At 33.3% G+C, this 18,326-nt stretch overlaps 1 protein-coding gene and 1 long non-coding RNA gene across 3 annotated transcripts in view; one reads left to right on the forward strand and one right to left on the reverse strand.

Annotated features, from left to right (window-relative positions):
* Window positions 1-1,209, reverse strand: part of LOC136053281 (uncharacterized) — a 193,612-nt gene extending 192,403 nt beyond the window's left edge. The window contains exon 1 of the long non-coding RNA XR_010622621.1: window positions 1,200-1,209. This is a non-coding gene — a long non-coding RNA (uncharacterized LOC136053281). The remainder of the gene's footprint in view (window positions 1-1,199) is intronic.
* PCDH17 (protocadherin 17) overlaps window positions 1-18,326 on the forward strand; it is an 83,757-nt gene that overhangs the window by 47,962 nt on the left and 17,469 nt on the right. The window lies entirely within an intron of this gene.

Consider the following 18,326-nt stretch of genomic DNA (forward strand, 5'->3'; position numbering starts at 1 on the left):
AGCTCTTCCATCTATTTTGTAGATACAGCATGTGAGGAGAGTGAATCTGGGCAAATAATAAATAAAAATTGACAGTGGTGACATTTGAAGAGAAAAAAAAAAGACTCCTGTTTTCTTGTAAAGCACATGAGAATGTCAAAAAAATTACTCATTTTTTCTAGTGAAAAGACAAAGAAAGATACCACACGTTCATTTGGGTAAGTATGGTATGCTAAGTGCATAAAGCATCTTACCTATGCCTTAATCATATTTCCAGGTGCCTCTAATCACAGTCTGTGCCAGCTAACAACCCACATAGTTTACATTTCATTATATCCATGTGGTGGGACCTGCCTGTGCTTAGGTTCTTATTGGGACTAAATACAGAGTGGAACCCCACAACTCTATTGAATTCATTTAGTGCTATTGTGTCTAGTTTTCCATTATAAGAATGAGAATATGATATGTGGTCAGGAAGCCAGAGGCAAGATGTACATCCTAGTAGATCCATACCGCATCATGATAACTTGATGTAACCATGGAGGAGTTAATGATTGGCTCTGATTTCCAACCCTCAGTTTACAGATAGTTTTTATTTACTGCTGTTTAGCTTCTGGGTTTTGTTTTTTTTTTTTTTTTTTTTGTTACCTTTCATTATTGCTCTTGGCTTTGGTTACTTCCTCAGTGTAGGAGAATCTAACTGGAGCCCCTGTTTATTTCTTGTGTTGTGTCTTTTCCATCAAATGACAGTCATCAAAGGAGAACATATTTCTAGTCTTGAGAGGTTCACACTCACAAGAGTGGCCAGAGGGACACAGCTGTCTCATTGTGCAGTGAACAGAGAATTTTTCTGGGATGCATCCTACTCAGTAAAAGCCTTAAATATTATGACCAGTTTCTTGAACTGGAATTGAAAGCAAATTGAGAACCAGTGGAAAATATGAGTTGTTGACATGATATGTTGTGGTAGCTTTTCCTTTTAAACAACTAGTTATCTTGTTCTGTGCCTATTATGAATGTTTCCTACTCTATGATTTCCACATGATGCTAATTACAAAAGGAAGAAATTATCATAATGGTGGTAGCTATCAAATCCAACAACAACAAAAAGAGACGATCATTTCCAAAAACACTGAGGTAAAAGGAAGAAATTTCTTTTCCTTTTTCTGTATGTTTAATGTGATGGACTGGATGGTCTTTAAAGAGTTCTTCCTACTGACTTATTCTATTCTATTCCATTCCATCCCATGCCATCCTAAACATATCTTCAGTTTTTGTGCTACCTGATTAAGCACAAAGTGTATGACTTAAGGAAACTGAAGACAGTCTTAGTATTTAGATATTCTGAATGTTTTTCTTTCTGCTGTCATCCTTTCTTTCTTTGGCTGAAGTTAAATGGAAGAGACTTTATCAGGGTGTGTAGTGACAGTATAAGAAGTAATGGCTTTAAACAAAAAGGAGGTAGAGTTAAATTAGGTATAAGGTAGGAATTATTTACAATGAAAGTGGTTAGATTCTGGGACAAGCTGCCTAGAAAGGCAATGTGTGCTCCATTCCTAGAAAGAACATGATCTAGTGGAAGGTGGACCATAGCAGGGGAATTGGAAATGGATTATTTTTAAAGGTTATTTTCAACTCACCAATCTGTGAGTCTGTGGTTCTTAGATTCTGTGATACAGTTATTTTTTGTCTTTTGAATTTTGTAAGAATTTTGTTATGATGTTGCTTCAGAAGTATATATAAAGCTAAGGTACATCATTTTGCTGTTTGTATCGGCTAGGTCATGTATATGGCAAGGACAAGTAGCTTGTTGTCCTAAAATGCATGGAGAGATACTTAACATCCTAGAAATCCCTCGTGTACACTGGCTTCTTTAGCAGTGGAAGCAGTTGGTGCCTAGGAAGGACAATAATTGTGATGTAATTAATGAGCTTAAAACAAGAAAATAGCCTCCCTTATAGGGAGGAATAAATATGTGACAGATTGTCTCTGGCAAGTTTTAGCTCCTGATGGTTTGTCGTGGCTTCTTGAATATCAGAATGTTTGGGGTATATCATCATCTATCTATCTATCTATCTATCTATCTATCTATCTATCTATCTATCTATCTATCTATCTAACTATTTATTTATTTTCTGACAGTGATGTGTCATTTTTTGCTCTTTTAGTCACTTGAACCAATAATATTAAAGTGGTAGCATAAAGGAACAGAGGGAAATGCAGTTGGAGCAGGTGCCATATACTGCTGGTTGATCTTAGCTTTACTTAGTGTGAAGCCACAGCCAACAAGCCACAAGCCACAAAAAGGAAAAGCTTGATTCTGTCAAAAATAGGTCATTTTCAACAGCATTTGCTAGGCTGGAAGGTTAGAAATCCTCAGTGCAAAAAGAGAGAAAAACAAACATATTGCAAATGCCTTAAAATAAATAAATAATAAAAAACCCCTAAAAGATTAAATCACAAACACTACTGGGCAATTTTTTAAATTAGTTTTTGAAGAAGTGAGCAGTTGTGTTAGCTAGATGGAGTTTTTACAGTTTTCTGGAGTTAGTAGCAGCTTGGCACAGAATTTTCAATGAGCATTTTCACAGATTCTGTAAGTGGGAAAAAAAGAAGGGAAAAAGGAGAAAAAAAAAACTTTATTCATCTTCTACAAAAATCATATCATTTGAGAAAAGTCTCTGATAAGGTAAGATTTAAGTGGGATTTTGGATGTTAGTCTCAAACTATTTATGATAGTTGTTCCTTTTATTTTATCTTTTCAATGTAAGCTATTTGGCTTTTTTACAGCTTAATGAATGCTCATTCTGAAAGTGGAAAAAAAAGTAGGTCTGAAGCTTTAAGAAGGTTAGCTTTTCAGATTACCAAAGCAGGATTATAGCAAGATGGAAGCTATCATCATGTGTAGTACAAGGTGTCAAATGCTTGAACTGAGGATTTCAAAGGAGATCTTTCAACTATAAGTAATATTTACAAATAAGAACATAAAAGTTCCACTACTATTCTTTGTTTAATATATTCTGTTTGTATTAAAGACCTAATCAGATTACAAATCCCAGTTTGCTAGTAAATGCTCAAACAAATGTGTACTTTAATCATTCTGGTCTGAGCAAACGGTGCAGATCTCTGTTCAATTTTTTATTTTTTAATGTTGTTTATAATGTTAACTTTATACTCTCCTAACTGAAACTTCATAAAGAAGATATCAAAGAATGACTTCTTTTTTGTGTAAATCGTGAATGACTACTATGAAGTGACTCTTTAACACAAAATTCTAACTTGTAATACAGAACAATTATATTGATATGTAATTGAATAAAACAAGATCTCAACATTTATAGAAGTCAGTTTTTGCAGACTGTAATATAAATGCATCTAGCTATATACATTAGAAATTCCAAGGTATTAATAGCAAACTTTAAAATTATTTCTATTCAATTAGTTTGGATTAAAAATTAGTACAGTGTGAAGTTTCTTAGCATATTTGGTAGTAGAAGACTATGAAAGATTTAGAAACGGAAATCTTCACTGTGAGAAAGTATTAGTTCAGTAGGGGTGCAAGACTGAAATATTCTCCTTAGTAAAACAAGAAGAAAACGAAGAAATGAGGACTGTGAGTACTTAACGTGTATTTAAATTCTTCCCACATCTTCAGTTGATTGACATCTTCAACAAGCTGTTAATGACCCACTCCATTTGCTTTAAATGAGCCTTAAATTTTTAGATCTGATATAGTTTTGTAGGAAGTAGGAATTAAGTAGATTTAATTGCCTTATTTTTTTAGTTATTGTTTTTTGTGCTTGTAATTTACCATTCAGAAGAACAGTATGCTTTGCCTCTGTAATACAGTTTCTCAGTATTCCTTTCTTTGAATTGAATTCTAGATGCCAGACTGTGTACTAGTTATAATGAATCAGTGTTCTTATCTGAGGTAGGCTGTGTGTGTTAGGTACCAGTTATTCATAAAATAAGAGTCTTTCTCATGCTGGCTTTCAGTGTTATAAAGTAGTAATTTAGCAGCTGTCTTGGATGGGGCTGTGAGCACGTACAAAATCAAAGGTGATTCTGATTCTGTTCATGAGATGGGTTGGTATTGCATTTTTATTAGTGTTTTTCTTTCCTTGTACTTTGATAGTTTTAGTCCCTGGGGCACAGAGCTGAGAAATAGAGATTGTAAGTATCATACCAGATGAGGAAAACCACATAAGTGATGATGCAAAATGTATTGTCTCTGATAGTGAACAAGCAGAGACTGGATGGTGTAAAACAGATTTTTATAGTTGCTCTGTGGTGGGCTATTCTCACCACAGTGGTACCTGCTGAGGAGCTGTTATTTTTAGTTGTATTCTAATAGCTTTTTTTTTTCCAAGAAATGAATTACATATCTGTAGAGAAGTGATGGTACAGACAACCATGGCTGTTAAAATGCACTCAGTGTTTTATATTCAGGCATGAACACCTATATTGGTGCCAGACAGTAGCTAATCTGAGATTGTGATTGAAGAAAAGTATTGGCAAGGGGACTGAGAGGTGGGGAGCTGGACATCAAAGTGCCTACTAACATAAGACTTTGTCATTTAAAAATGAAGAGCTCACAATCTTTCCCTGATAGGAATGAATAAAAACTTATAGGACATGATAAGTAGTGAGCTATTCTACTTCCTTTCATGTTGGGCATTCATAGCAGCTGTACTTCACAATGTGAAATCTGAATGCAGACTTCTCATGCAGGCTTATTTGTAGTTTAGTTCCTGAACGTTCCCCAAATATTTACAGTATATTTAATGCAGAAGATAGTGCATGTGCAATTGCAAATTTTCCATATGTGATATGAGGAATGGTAGCACATATTATCTTCAGTTTTTAGCAGAGGATAAATCCCTTATGCCTGTTGTATAACCTCTCCTGTCTGCACCTCCCTTCTGAAGGAGGATAGCTGTAGATTGCATTTATCTGGTAGACCACACTTTAGCCACTCTACTTTAGAGAGAAGGGAGTATGCCATTAACTGAGTTAAAATGAAATACAATATCTGGTATAAAGTAGTCATCATGATCTCTGTGACCTCATCCCTGCAAGGCAGTGGCTAATCAGTGTTATCTGGTGGGGTCTTTCCATTATGTCCCCTCTCTTACAGTTCCTATCTGCTCAACAAATGACATATGATCTCTCATCCGCCTTTGTGCCTCTAATAAGCATAAAGTCTAATGGGGGACAGGAGGGGAAGGAGACTAACCTTTTCAGCTCGATTACAGAGAGAACAATTTGTTTTTGTAATTAGAGCTCAGCAGTGATCTCTGTTTATTTCACTGTTACTCAGCCCGGTGTAAACAGAACTCAATTTTGACAACTGTTTAGCTCACGGCACAGTTTTAAAGTATTAAAGGATAATGGAAGACTTATTAGATTAGCTTTTGCCATGATCTTTTAGTGTCCCAGATAATTATTATTTGTGATACAGCTGAATGGTTTAGGCTTGTATTATTACTATGCATGCATTTCTGTGTAATATTTTATGTACTGTTGATGGGCACTAAAATATGCATTAGGAATTATACATTTAGTCAGATTGCACAGATATTATTGGTGTTTTCAAGTACCTCAAATTACTCCTTTCATGATTTTTATTCTTTTCCATAATAGTAGTTCTCAGTTCCCTACTTTTCCTTTTAAAACAATTCACTTTGATCATCCTCTTCATCATTATTATTACTCTTTATCAGTCTCAGTGACACCTATATGATTTCTATCACTTTTCTTTGATCCAGTCAAACACTTCTCCTCCAGCATTTTACTTTTAACATTCCCTCCATTTCACACACTTCAGCATCCTTGCATATTTTTTCTTGCACTATCACCTTCTTATATTTCTTATTATTTTAGATCATTTATGCTAGTCACTTACTGTTTTCACATTCATATTTGATTTTGCTTTTTATTACTTCTTAATTATGTTATGTTGCTTCTTTCTCTGATCTTATAATTAGCTTTTTAGCTTTTGATCACCTTTTTCTTATTTTGCACAAGGCATCTCTTTTAATCTTGTCACTGCTTTCCCTTGCACGTTGTTCCCTTTCTTATTCTTTTTTTCTCTAACTTCATTCTATTAATTTGACTGCTTCTAATCACAAACATTGCTTCTAATCTTATTTTCTATCTCTACTAAGAATTCTGTGTATTGTTTTTTCTCTGTCTTTTCTAGTTGAAAACTACATAATTTTTTTAGAAGTCAAAGTTTGTAACTTATTGGCAGTTCTCAAAAAGTTAGGGCAATAATTCAAGGGTGATTACATAATCATTCTGGACATAGCCAAAATTACTGGAGTATTTGAATAAGAAAAAAAAAAATACTATGCGGAGTTTCCGCATTTGAACAATTGTTTTTTTCTCTTATGATGCGTCATGAACAGGAGCCTATGTCAGTGGATGCATTTAACAGAAGTACTAGTTCATGAGTGAAATGTGGTTGTATTTTCATCTCAAGTCTCCAAATGAACATTGGTAGCTCATGTTATAAGAGCATAAGGATAACTTAAGGCGAAGAAAGCACTGTCAAGGATAATGGTCCCAAGTTCTTCCCACTCCAAAGACCGTTTCTTTTCTTTTCCCAAATTATTATTATTTTTTTAATTTACTCTTCAAAACAAAAGTACAAGAGGAATACAGTACCACAGCACCTGCACTGTATGATGCACCTCACTCATTACTGTCCACTACCATCCAAAATAATGGCTTATTGCTAACTTTGTTCACATTAGTTATCACGTTTATGATTAGTGTCCTTGTTTATTCAGGCAAAATTTAGTAACTTAAAAGCATCAATGACTTTCAGTCACACTTTCAATTTTGAAGTGAAAGGCATGTGTCTCTTTTTGAAGAAATCAATCTTGTCAGACATGAGCAAAGCAGAATAGGAGATTGCTGTAATCACTGTGTAGCAGGAAAGAAAATGAAGATTACATATATATATATATATATGCATTCCTTGCAAATATGCTGCCAAGTTATCATGAAAAGAACAGAAAGTCAATCATTTCCCACATTTTCACAATCTATTAAATATTTCTATTCATTCTGTTGACACTCATCATGATGTTCTTTGAGTACCTCCCAGTGGTGTGTTAAGCTCTTGACTTAAGATCTCTCATTTTCTCTCCAGGAGAAGAAAACAACTGAGTGGCTCAGCATTAATTTCATGCATTTTTGCTATCCTGTGCCCCAGAGGGCTCCAATTCTAGCTAAATTTTTAAAATTCTGGCAGAAATATGAAACAACTTACTCAGATATGTGGCATTTATTCAAATAAGTGAAATAATAGTAAGGCAAATCACCTTCTGCCTGGCTGGAACAGTTTTATAACTAGGTAGCAAAAAGGGAAAATATTTTTTTTTTTGTTGTTGTTCTTTTTTTGGTAACTTTATATTAGCAAAACAAACAAACAAACAAACAACAACCAGCCAAACAACAATTACAATGTTAAGATACGTGATTTAATAACTAATCTACTTCCTTTGTTTGCTATCAAAACAAGAGCAGGCACTTTGAAAGATTTTTAGCTTCTACATCAAGAATCCAAACTGAATTGCCATCTCTTTTCCATTGAGTAGGTAGGGATGATGGGAATGGTAACTTTCTAATTTTCATATTGAAGTAAAATAGCCTTCCTTGAATGTAGATTATCTTATTCTTTACAGTGGTAAAAATTCAGCCCTAGAAGACTACACTGTAATTGTGAAGGCTTTACAATACTTCTGTGGGTCTATCAGCACCATTTACTCTGTTGAACTTCCACTGAAATATTTAATAGTCCTACATGAGCCGAACTTGTTGAAATAATTTCCTGATGAGGAAGATATAATTTTTCTGAGATAAAGGAGGTTCAAGCTGTCTGCTATACAAATACTGATGACTTTTGAGTCCATACTATGTTAATTATATCACCTAATATAAGTCATATATTGCCTAATAATTAAATATACATATAGGACTTGAAAGTAAACCGATTGCTACACAGATCACCATAAGTGCAGGGTTCTGTCATAGAGAATAGTTCTGGAAGTTCTACCATTGCTCATTTGTAAGAAAAAAAAATAATAATAAAAAAATATATATAGCATGTTCTTCCTAGATCAAACAAACTAGAGAGAGCTTGTGGTTGACAATATTAAATAATGCAAGAGTATACTCCTCTTTAGATCAACCATCAGTGTTCTATCAAGTCTGTGCCATGACTTGAGTCCAGAATTTTCAATAATATTAAAACTACTTAGACTTTTTTTTTTTTTAATTAACTAACATCTTCCTGAGCTTGCTTGAGATTTAGATGATCAGAGAGTGAAAGTCTGTTTTAGTTGGCGCGTCTCAACATTTATTGAAATACTGGTTTTGTAAACAAAGGAAGTAGGACTTCTTTGACCAGCAAGCTAGTCAGTGTCAATTCTAGACAGGGTCAGTACCAGACAACCTCCATTTGTCACTGTTTATCTTCCTAAGCTGAAAAGATCATAATTCAGTTTTCTCAGATCACCATTTTCTCAAGTATGTTCCACATCTCATAACAATATTGAATTTTGGGGCTTCTGATGGACACATAACAAGTGCTTATTGCTGAAATATATCCAACAATTTAGGACATCTTCAGAATATGAACTGTTTTTAATAAGTTTTTTACATTTAAGATCATCAATTGTACAGTTCAACTCTATACTGCAGATCTTGGACTGATGATGGAGTTCAGTGCTTTGAATGGTGATACGAAGTGAGATACGACTGTTTTGGTGATGACAATGAATAAAAAATGTTTCCTAGTCTTGGCCTGAAAAAACGGAATTCTCTATAGCTCATGAAAAGTAAGTAGTTATCTGAAGGATAGACTGCTTGTGGCTGAGGATCAGATGTACTTGTAAAGATTTGTTGTGTCTTCGTCTTGTGACCAACCACTTTTTTTTGCAAGTGGAATATAGAAATTTTTAGACATATGACATATATATATATATATAATACTACTTTCTCCCAATAGCTAGTGTGCTTTTGTGTAATCTTGAAGAGATGTTGTGAAGCCTACTAAATATGATGTAATTTGCAATGCAACAATACAGAATTGCAGTTTTGTTCATGCAATCAATGATAATAAGAAAATATCTACCATAAACTCACCATCTCTTATACAACAGCTTTTTGTATTGATACTGAAGATGCTGTTATAGTTATTATAATAATTATATTATTTTTATTATTATTACACACTGGTAATAAAATAATAATTAAAAAAAAACCCTCACATGCAGTCTGTCTAGTTCAGTTCCATTAATCTGTATTTTCAAAGGAAACTTTAGTGCACAGTAAGTACCAATGCACTGCATAGCAGGTAGTTCTCAGCAGTCTTCCAAAGTAATTTCAGTATATACCAGATGCAGGATGTTTTTCAGTTTCTTCTTACACTCTTTAGCTTTTCCTTTCTCCTTCTAAACTGTCTCTTATACTTTGATTTCCTTGCTGGGAGCAGTTGAGGGTGATGTGAAACAGAGAGATTTCTGCAACTTCAGTAACTTAAAAGAGAAACTATAAAGAGAGTCCTTTCAAGAATATGCTGAAGAATTCCTTCAGCGTGGAAATATTATTTTGTCAAAAAGTAATATTTTGCATTACAAAAGAATTTTTTTTCTGTTACGTATGCACATATTTATGGCTAACCTTGCTGGGCACACTGACAAAAGCTATCATGTAATCTTTTGCTATTAAAGCAGCTTCTAGCATTCAACACCATTTAAAAGAAAAAATCAAATGCTTCTACTTACCTTATCACTAAGAGGGATTTGAAAATTGATTTTTTTCTTTTTTTCTTGTTTTTTTCTTTTCATTTGAAAATAATTTTTGACCTACTTAAAGAGAAACTCAGACGTCTTTCAGCAGGTCAAATGAAAATGAAATCTTTAACTATCTTACCTATAATTTTGCCCAAAGAAAATATATTAATCTTTCTAATTTTTTTAAATTCATATACAGATATAAATAATTATTTCATTAATCAGTGTTAAACCTACTGTACTACTATGATGACATCTATGATGACATCATTTATATTTTCCTTAAAGCCTACAGTTTAGGGGCTGCAAATGTTACATATATATGTGTACATATATGCACACACACACACACACACACACAGAATTTATGTGTGCCTCCTTTGATAATTTTTAGCCATTAGTATCCTTTTACATGAAAATAGAAAGCATGTACTATTTTTCCTCCAAGGAGAACCACCAGATTACATGGTGTCTTGTTAATAAAGGATACCATTTCCTCCAACGGTAAAATAATAATATGTGAGTGAATCTTCACATGATTGTAAAAAAATTGTATGCAGCAGACAGGCTGGAATATCATTAAAAATCCACATTTTTTTATATAAGCTTGAAAAAAACAACAGAAAAAGTAGATTGTAGATTTATATAGTAGATTGTTATTTATATTTTGCTTGTTTACACATTTAACATAAAATGAAATCAATTGTATTTCACATAGTATCATCTTTTGTAATTTTTCACTTCCTCTTATATTTTCTGGGAATTAATGAAGTGAAAATTTAATAGACTTCCACTAGTTCTTTCTCACTTTGCCCCAACTTCTTCAACATGTTTTTTTTCTGGGTGAATTAGGATCTTTTAATTATCGTAATGAACAATCTTGGAAATTCAGGAAAAAACAACATCTTGTACCTTTCTTCAGCATTGAGGAACTCGTCTTTTAGTGGACCTTTTGAACATCTGTCATGGTAACATTTTACATCTCTTTTAGGCTAAATGTCAAGAGCTACTTGTTGAAATGAAGTATTGCAAAATGAGGAGTATTTATCGTGAATCCATGATTACTTTTGCGATGTACACTGAGTTTATGTCAAAATTAGAGAAGCAAAGTGAACCTATTTTTGAGATAAGAAAGCACATACATAGTTATATATTGAAACACTGTCAACTTTTACACAGAATATCTTAAAAAGTACAAGAAACCTTTATGGATTGCATATGATAGGTTCCTTCTTTAGCTGGACAAACTGGGAATTTTTCTCTCTCCCATTATATGCACTATATATCGCAATGCAACTGATATGAGCATGTGCATTTCCCAGACTTATTTTTCAGGTGCTTTCATGTGTTGACAGAGCATATTTCAAAAAAAAAAAAAAAAAAGAGAGAAAGAAATGTATACAATTAATTGAAAGGCTGAATTAAAAAGAAAAAAAAGAGTGAAAGAAAGAAAGAAAGAAAAAAAAAGAACGACTGCAGGATATCAGTGTGAAAAAAATTATGTAAGCTACTTGTTTTTAACTGCTCAGCCTGTTTTTATGCTGGATTTCTGCATAATTATGTTGCAGAGAAGGGGAAAAGAATAGATGTTAAATGAAGATTGAGAATTAGAAATGAGACAAATTCAAATATATATATATATGGGTTTTTTTTTTTTTTGGAAGGAGCTGTAGTTGGTCTCAGCTAGAAATCATTTTGGCAAGACTTTTAGACAGCAATCTATTTCTCAAATTAATTGTTCATTTCTGTAAGATAAGTGTAAACCAAAGCGTTTCTTTTTAGTCTGATCAGGTGAACAATTGCACAGATCCAATAATCCCCAAGTCAGACTTTCAGAAAGCAGTAGAATGTTTCCTTAAGCATTTTCATAAAGTAGATTAAATTAATATGATATCAGGTCAGAAAACCTTTAAGCTTTTTCCTTCAGAAGTTTTTTGATTGCTTACACATTGAGACTTTTTCATACTTACAAAGTATCTTAACATTACATTTTCTTAACAGTCCTTATGGAAAAAATGCCACTAAATTATACTTGGGTGTTTTTCTGCCCCCCCCCCCCTTTTTTTTTTGTTAATTATTGCATCATACTTTAAAGGAAATTGAACTTTTTTTTTTTAAGAATGTCCCCAGTGTTTTTTGTTTGGTTGGTTGGTTGGTTGTTTTGGTTTGGTTTGGTTTGGTTTGGTTTGGTTTTCTCTCTCTCTGCTTAGTTGGTATTTTCTGGCACTGAGTTTGATCTCATTATGAAATTGAGGTCTAGATAGAACTGTCTTAAAAAGAGGGCTGGGAATTACGTGCATAGTTACTACATTAAATCCTTTGCATTTCCACTCCACTGTCCACTCCTTTTTGCCCTGAATAGATTATTTCTTTCAATGAAAGTGATTCCTGAATGGACCCTGTGGGTTTGACCAGTGGCCCTTAACTGAAGAAATCATGCTTTTCATTCCTATCCTCACCCTACATAGCATCCAAAATAGAGTTCAGTTACTTGAACTGCTTCTTTCAGGTGAGCAAACACTTGATCTGCTATCTGTCTTCTCTTTTGTGATCTAAATTTAAAATGTGAGATTATAAAGCTGTGTAGGTTTTGTTTTTTGAAAAGCCACAGCTTAAAAAGTCACAGCTCATAACTGAATAGATTATTTCTTGAAAAGCTTACAAGTAATTTGCTGAAGAATCTACATTTCTTTAAGTATCTTGTATCAAAAGGATTTGGATGGAAAATTTATCTGAAAAATTATTCAAAATTAAATCATTCCCTCATTCAAGTTCTTTGGTCCTGGTAGAGCTTCTAAAAGAGAGTACATCATTTAGAAAATGTTTATACATTAAAAAAAAAACAAAAACCCAACCATGACAACATGTATGACTGTGGGTATGGAGCCTGTGCATGCATATTTTATAGATCTACTTTAACACACTGTAGTTGGAAGCAAACAACAGTAGATTGGTGTTATAGTATGTTTAATACTGTAACTGTTCCATTACTACCAATTTCTGTAGGAGGCCATGGTTCACAGATACCAGTGAGTTGATAGATCAGTCTGAGAAATCAGAACAAATCATTCCTATGATTCATTTTTCCCACAGATAAGCCATAAAATGAAGACAGTCAATTGATGGAGGTTTAGGTTTTCTGCTCTTGTTTTTAACAGTACATGTAGAACAGGTTCTTCTATTTTATAGCCTGAAGCTGAACTGTCAACATAAAAGATGTACAGACTTAATACCTGAAATCTGGGCAGAAGAATTTCTTCCCACTTTTTTTAAATTGAGCACCACATAGTATACCTTATTACTGTCTAGTGTATATTTATTGAAAAGGCATTTTTGCTAACCTGCATGAAATACTTTGCCTTGTTATTATCTGCCCAAGTACAAGATACAGATATCAGTCAAGAATTAAGAAGACCTTAAATTAAAATTTATCTTTTCATATTGTGAGATTTTCTATATCTGCAAAAACATATCAGGCTTGAGACATTATTTCTGCTCTTTGCCATTGTGTGTTCATATGACTGATATTGTGTCTCAGTTATATAACTGTAGTCAGCATACAACTATGATTTTATTAAATCTATACCTAAAAATGAATAAATAAATAAATATACTAGTACTTACGATAATATGGCAAGTAAAATGAAGTGATAACCATTTAGATTTTGTTTAGCTTTGGAGATTAATTCTCTGTCTTATTTCTGAATATTTTTGTTCAGTGGAACAGTGGACATTTTAAATCCGTATGTTCTCTGGCTTATTTTTAATTCTGGACATTTTCAGTCAATAGAAAAGTAAAAATATGAACTTTATAAAACTATCAAGTATCAAAGGGCACTGTGCAACATATTTTGAGAGAGGGAGCGGAACAGGAGCTGGTAAACAGGAATACGTACTGTAGAACAAAAGAATGAGGAAAGGAGGAAAATAGAAATAATTATTAAAGAATATATAATTATCCGTGCACTTGGCAACAGTTCGGATTTCATTCAAGTTAAAATACTTATCACGTAGATATTTCTCCTTTTCATCACTACACACATTTTTAAAAGCAGATTTTTTTCAACATACATAAAAAACACTACTGCCTCGATTCCTGTTCATCTTGGATGAGTCCCAGGGAGATGTGAAACAAGTTAATGTTCAGATGCAGTCCAGTGTTTTGGACATCTCTTTTTTTTTTTTTTTTTCCCTACAAAGCTAATTTAGTTCTTATCTTTTGATTATTGATTTGGTTACATAAACATATATAAGTATAAATATATATGTAGCTATACAGTCATAAGATGGTGAAAACTAGAAAAGAAACCATGAGACAGAAATATTTTGCTGAAGTGCATTCTGGTTTAGGGCCTACTAAAGACAAACTTGTTCTGTTACATAACAGTTTTTGTCTTTCTTTCTTTCTTTCTTTCTTTCTTTCTTTCTTTCTTTCTTTCTTTCTTTCTTTCTTTCTTTCTTTCTTTCTTTCTTTCTTTCTTTCTTTCTTTCTTTCTTTCTTTCTTTCTTTCTTTCTTTCTTTCTTTCTTTCTTTCTTTCTTTCTTTCTTTCTTTCTTTCTTTCTTTCTTTCTTTCTTTCTTTCTTTCCTTTTCTTTTCTTTCTTTCAGTTTTGCTTAATATCAGTTTATAAGAGGAAAAATAAAAAGGTGAAACAATCAAACCACACATAACACAGCTGAGCTTAAGCATAACCAAAGGCACAGATAAAGCTTGAGCCTCACGGTATTTATTTCTTACTGAAAAACTGCTGTTAGAGGTGGGTTGGGCGATTTTGGCAATCACTGCTTTGTTTGCTGGGTTTTTTTTTTTGTTTGTTTGTTTTTTTAATAGGATTTTACTTATAAGCAAATCATGAGAAGACACTAAGCCTTTCCTTGTATTCCATGTTTGCCAACACATATTATTTAGTTACTTAAAAATGTTGTTTCTTCCTTTGATTTTTTTAGAATGACCTGTTGAAAATTATTGACTTTTTTTTTCCTAAGTCATGTATAAAATGACATGCTTAGGCTTACTTGGTTTAAAATTCCTTTTACCTTATCTTTTTTCTTCTCCATAACAAAATTCAAACCTGTCTGTTTATATTCATAAATTTCCCTTCCTTGTTTGCACTACTCTTGAATGTCTAATAAAAACATATCTAGATAAATGACATCTAAATTATTGTGGCCTAAAGGTTTATAAAAGAGCATTCTGAAGAATAAAAGTCTAAACTTACAGTCCTTATTATATGTCTGATGCTTTTGCCTTTCCCACTCTCCCCAGTCTTTATTTTTTGATCTGATATAATCTAATAGAAATAAGTTGGCCTCTTATGAACAACTTTGTCCTGTAATCTCTTGAAATTTCTCCTTTCCTTTAACTTTGCTCAAAATATGAGAGTACAGAATCTACTCTGTTCAGTTTTTTGTAAGTAGTACGAGGAGATGTGTACATGAGTTAGCTTTCACTTATGGGAGAGGTAGGAATATGACCAAGTTAAATTAGATCTTTCTTGACTGGTGTAGAAGGATATGAGTTTCATTAACTATGTGATGTAATACAGCTGGGCATGACAAGTTGGAGCATGTCTTCCAAGAAATTTCAAAACATCTTCCTTGAATACTACTGTGAATGAAATAGCACATTTTTGTCTTAAGACAAAATATAAATCAAAACAGACCTTTCCTAACACGAAAAGAAAACGAATCCAATTTGATGCCAGTTCTGTATTTCTGCTCATAATCTCTGCCAAAATTCTGTGCATAATGTATTTCTTCTACAACATTTATAGAAGACAAACAATTTTGTGTTTAGGGTAGAGAACCAAGCCTTTTCCTAGGCTTCCAGTTAAATATGGTAACAGACATCTCTATTTAAACACTTGGATAATTCCTAGAGCTATTTAGCAGTGGGATTCAGCTCAAATGTAGATGTCTAGATAAAGGTAAATATTCTGTTGATTTTTTTAAGTAGATTTAAGTTCATATTTACAATAAGAGGAACTTAGATACCTAGCCAGCATATAAACCTCCTTGGAGGCATCTAAGTATCAGAATCTGGGAATAGTCCCACTTCTGTTCCATGTGGAATAATGTATATAGCTGTATGAACAACACAAAATATTAGTAGATGTTGAGTGGAAGTGTTTGAGTTAGTTCAGTGTCAGAAGCAATCTGGACTCAGTGAATTTCTTTGCTCAGGCTTATCAGCTTTTCCACAAGGAGTCATTTAAAGATATTTTACGTTGATTAGGCCAGAAAGTGATATTTGAAAAACATAGCCAGTATGTTATTTACAGTAATGTTCAAGATCTTCTAGGTACTTTGCACATATTCAAGAAAAAGAAGACTTGAGTAGGGAAATCAGTCTTTCAACAACAATTACAGAAAAAAAAGATTTGATTTTTAGATGTATTATCAAGTTTCATTTTGTGTTCATTTTCAGAAACTCCTGAAATTGTGTTTATCTGACTGTTTTCTTGATTGCCAGTAACATTTGAAACAGTATCTACTCAAGCACGCAGGACTTAGAAGTACATTTCTGCATGTTACCTGGTTGTAGATATCCGTAACAGAATATATAATTGCACAATATACGTGGAAAAAGGATGTAACAGATTGTTAAAGACTGGAGACTTTTGACTGAAGGAAGCCATTATCAATGTCTGTTACCAAGCAAGCTTCAAGCAGACTTTACCTTACAAGTCATGTTAATCAATAGAAATACAAAAAATTGCAGAAAATAATCAGTTCCATAGCTCATGGAACTGTATGTTTTTGTTAGCAGGTTATCATACAGAGGGTAAAGTGAAACTGAATATTTAGCATGTTTGTCATCAGAAGTTTCATAGAAGTGCTTTATTGCAAATAAGAACAGCTTGGCTTTTTTGTACTTTTATAATTACAGTATATTAGTAGCATTTTTTTTCCATACATATGGAGGATGACAGCTTTGTTTCTATAATATATTAAATGATATCCTTTAGTGAACATCTATGTTTATATATGTATATGCAGATGATCACTCTGATAAATCGTCAGTGGGATACAAAACTTACTTTTGCCCTGTAATTTTGCCAGCCTTATCTGTCCCAACTTGTCTCTTTTGTCAAGATCTCTCTTATAATTCCAAAATTATATGCACACCAAAGAGAAATAATTTAAAATAAATAATTAGTAGATAATTATTTTGTAAATTTTTTGTCAAGGCTGAATTTTCACAGATGAACTTCACGTTCGTCAGCTTTTCTGTATAAATAGTGTCAATATTGTATGTCCTAATTCAGGAAGATAATGTGTTCCAGGTAGATTTTAATCATGTCACCTCCTTAAAATGAAGAAAATTGCGTATTCCTTCTGAAAGCGAATAAAAAGTGAAAAGTGAAGGTACATAACTTGAAGAGCTGAATAGCAAAAATGGTGCAGCTTACTCATGTGGGCATGTACCATACCTGAAGGTGCTGTTTTCAAGTAATTTGTGTCCTTTTCCTGCCTATAGCACCTTTTCCTTAATTATAGTGGGTACAGAGACATTTTCTACAGGCAAAATAAATCTTACATTCAGGTGTGTTCTAGACCTCAGCCTGTTTCTACATTTTAAAATAATCACGTGGCACAAGTTAAGGACTTTATCTATTTTACAAATCTGATCTCAGAAGGCTTTACATTCCCCATTGCCGCCTTTGATAATTCAATTAGTCTCTCAAAAAGTTGGGAGTAGCTGATAAATTCACTTTAATGTTAAATCAAGTACCCCAGCAGGTTTCACTTAATATGATTGCTTCTCAGGGAGTTGAGCTCTAGAGGTGATACCTCCCAAATGGAGACTTTTGCAGGGAATACGTGGGCCTTGAGAACAGATTAAAAGAAATATCTGTACCAACACAGCTTCTTGCTATTAATAAAGTTACTTCAGTTCATGGCAGTGATCTTATTCACTCAGATGGTTGTCCATCTAGTTTAAGTTAATTTAATCAGCAACCTTAGTTCCCCCCATGGAACAGATTCCATGAATATGATGAATGATCTCACAAACTGAGTATGCCATTACACAAGCTGATTTTAACCCTTCCCTTTAAACACTGTCTTTTGGGATTCCCGAATCCTATTGGCAGACACTGGTTGTTGAATAACAAGTAGGAGGGGATTAGCTACATTTGCGCTGACCGTGTCTTCAGAGAATGCTAACAGTAATGCCAGTTCTGATTATCTACCTCTAGGAAATGAACAAAGAATATGTGTTAGATGAACAACAGGTTTTAGTGTGGTAAATATATGGAGGTCCCTGTAGAAATCAGCTAGCAAAGCAGAGATAGAAAAATCCAAATAAGAAAATGCTGCTTACTACTTGCAACCAGTTGGCATTAATAGGCAGATTGTCATTGACCTTCTGTATAGGATTACAGTCTTGCTAGAAGGAAGACTTGAATTTTAGATGTATTCATCCATGCCATCAGAGATACATCTTGTCATCATAGAGAAGGCTAACTGTGACACTGGAAAAATAAAGAAAATGCTGTATTTTCCATTCCAGAAGCAGAAAATAAATAGTGACCAGAG

This window comes from Cyrtonyx montezumae, unplaced genomic scaffold (assembly GCF_038088225.1).
Source record: "Cyrtonyx montezumae isolate F1298 unplaced genomic scaffold, pur_monq_1.0 scaffold_3, whole genome shotgun sequence".
In the NCBI taxonomy this organism is placed as follows: domain Eukaryota; kingdom Metazoa; phylum Chordata; class Aves; order Galliformes; family Odontophoridae; genus Cyrtonyx; species Cyrtonyx montezumae.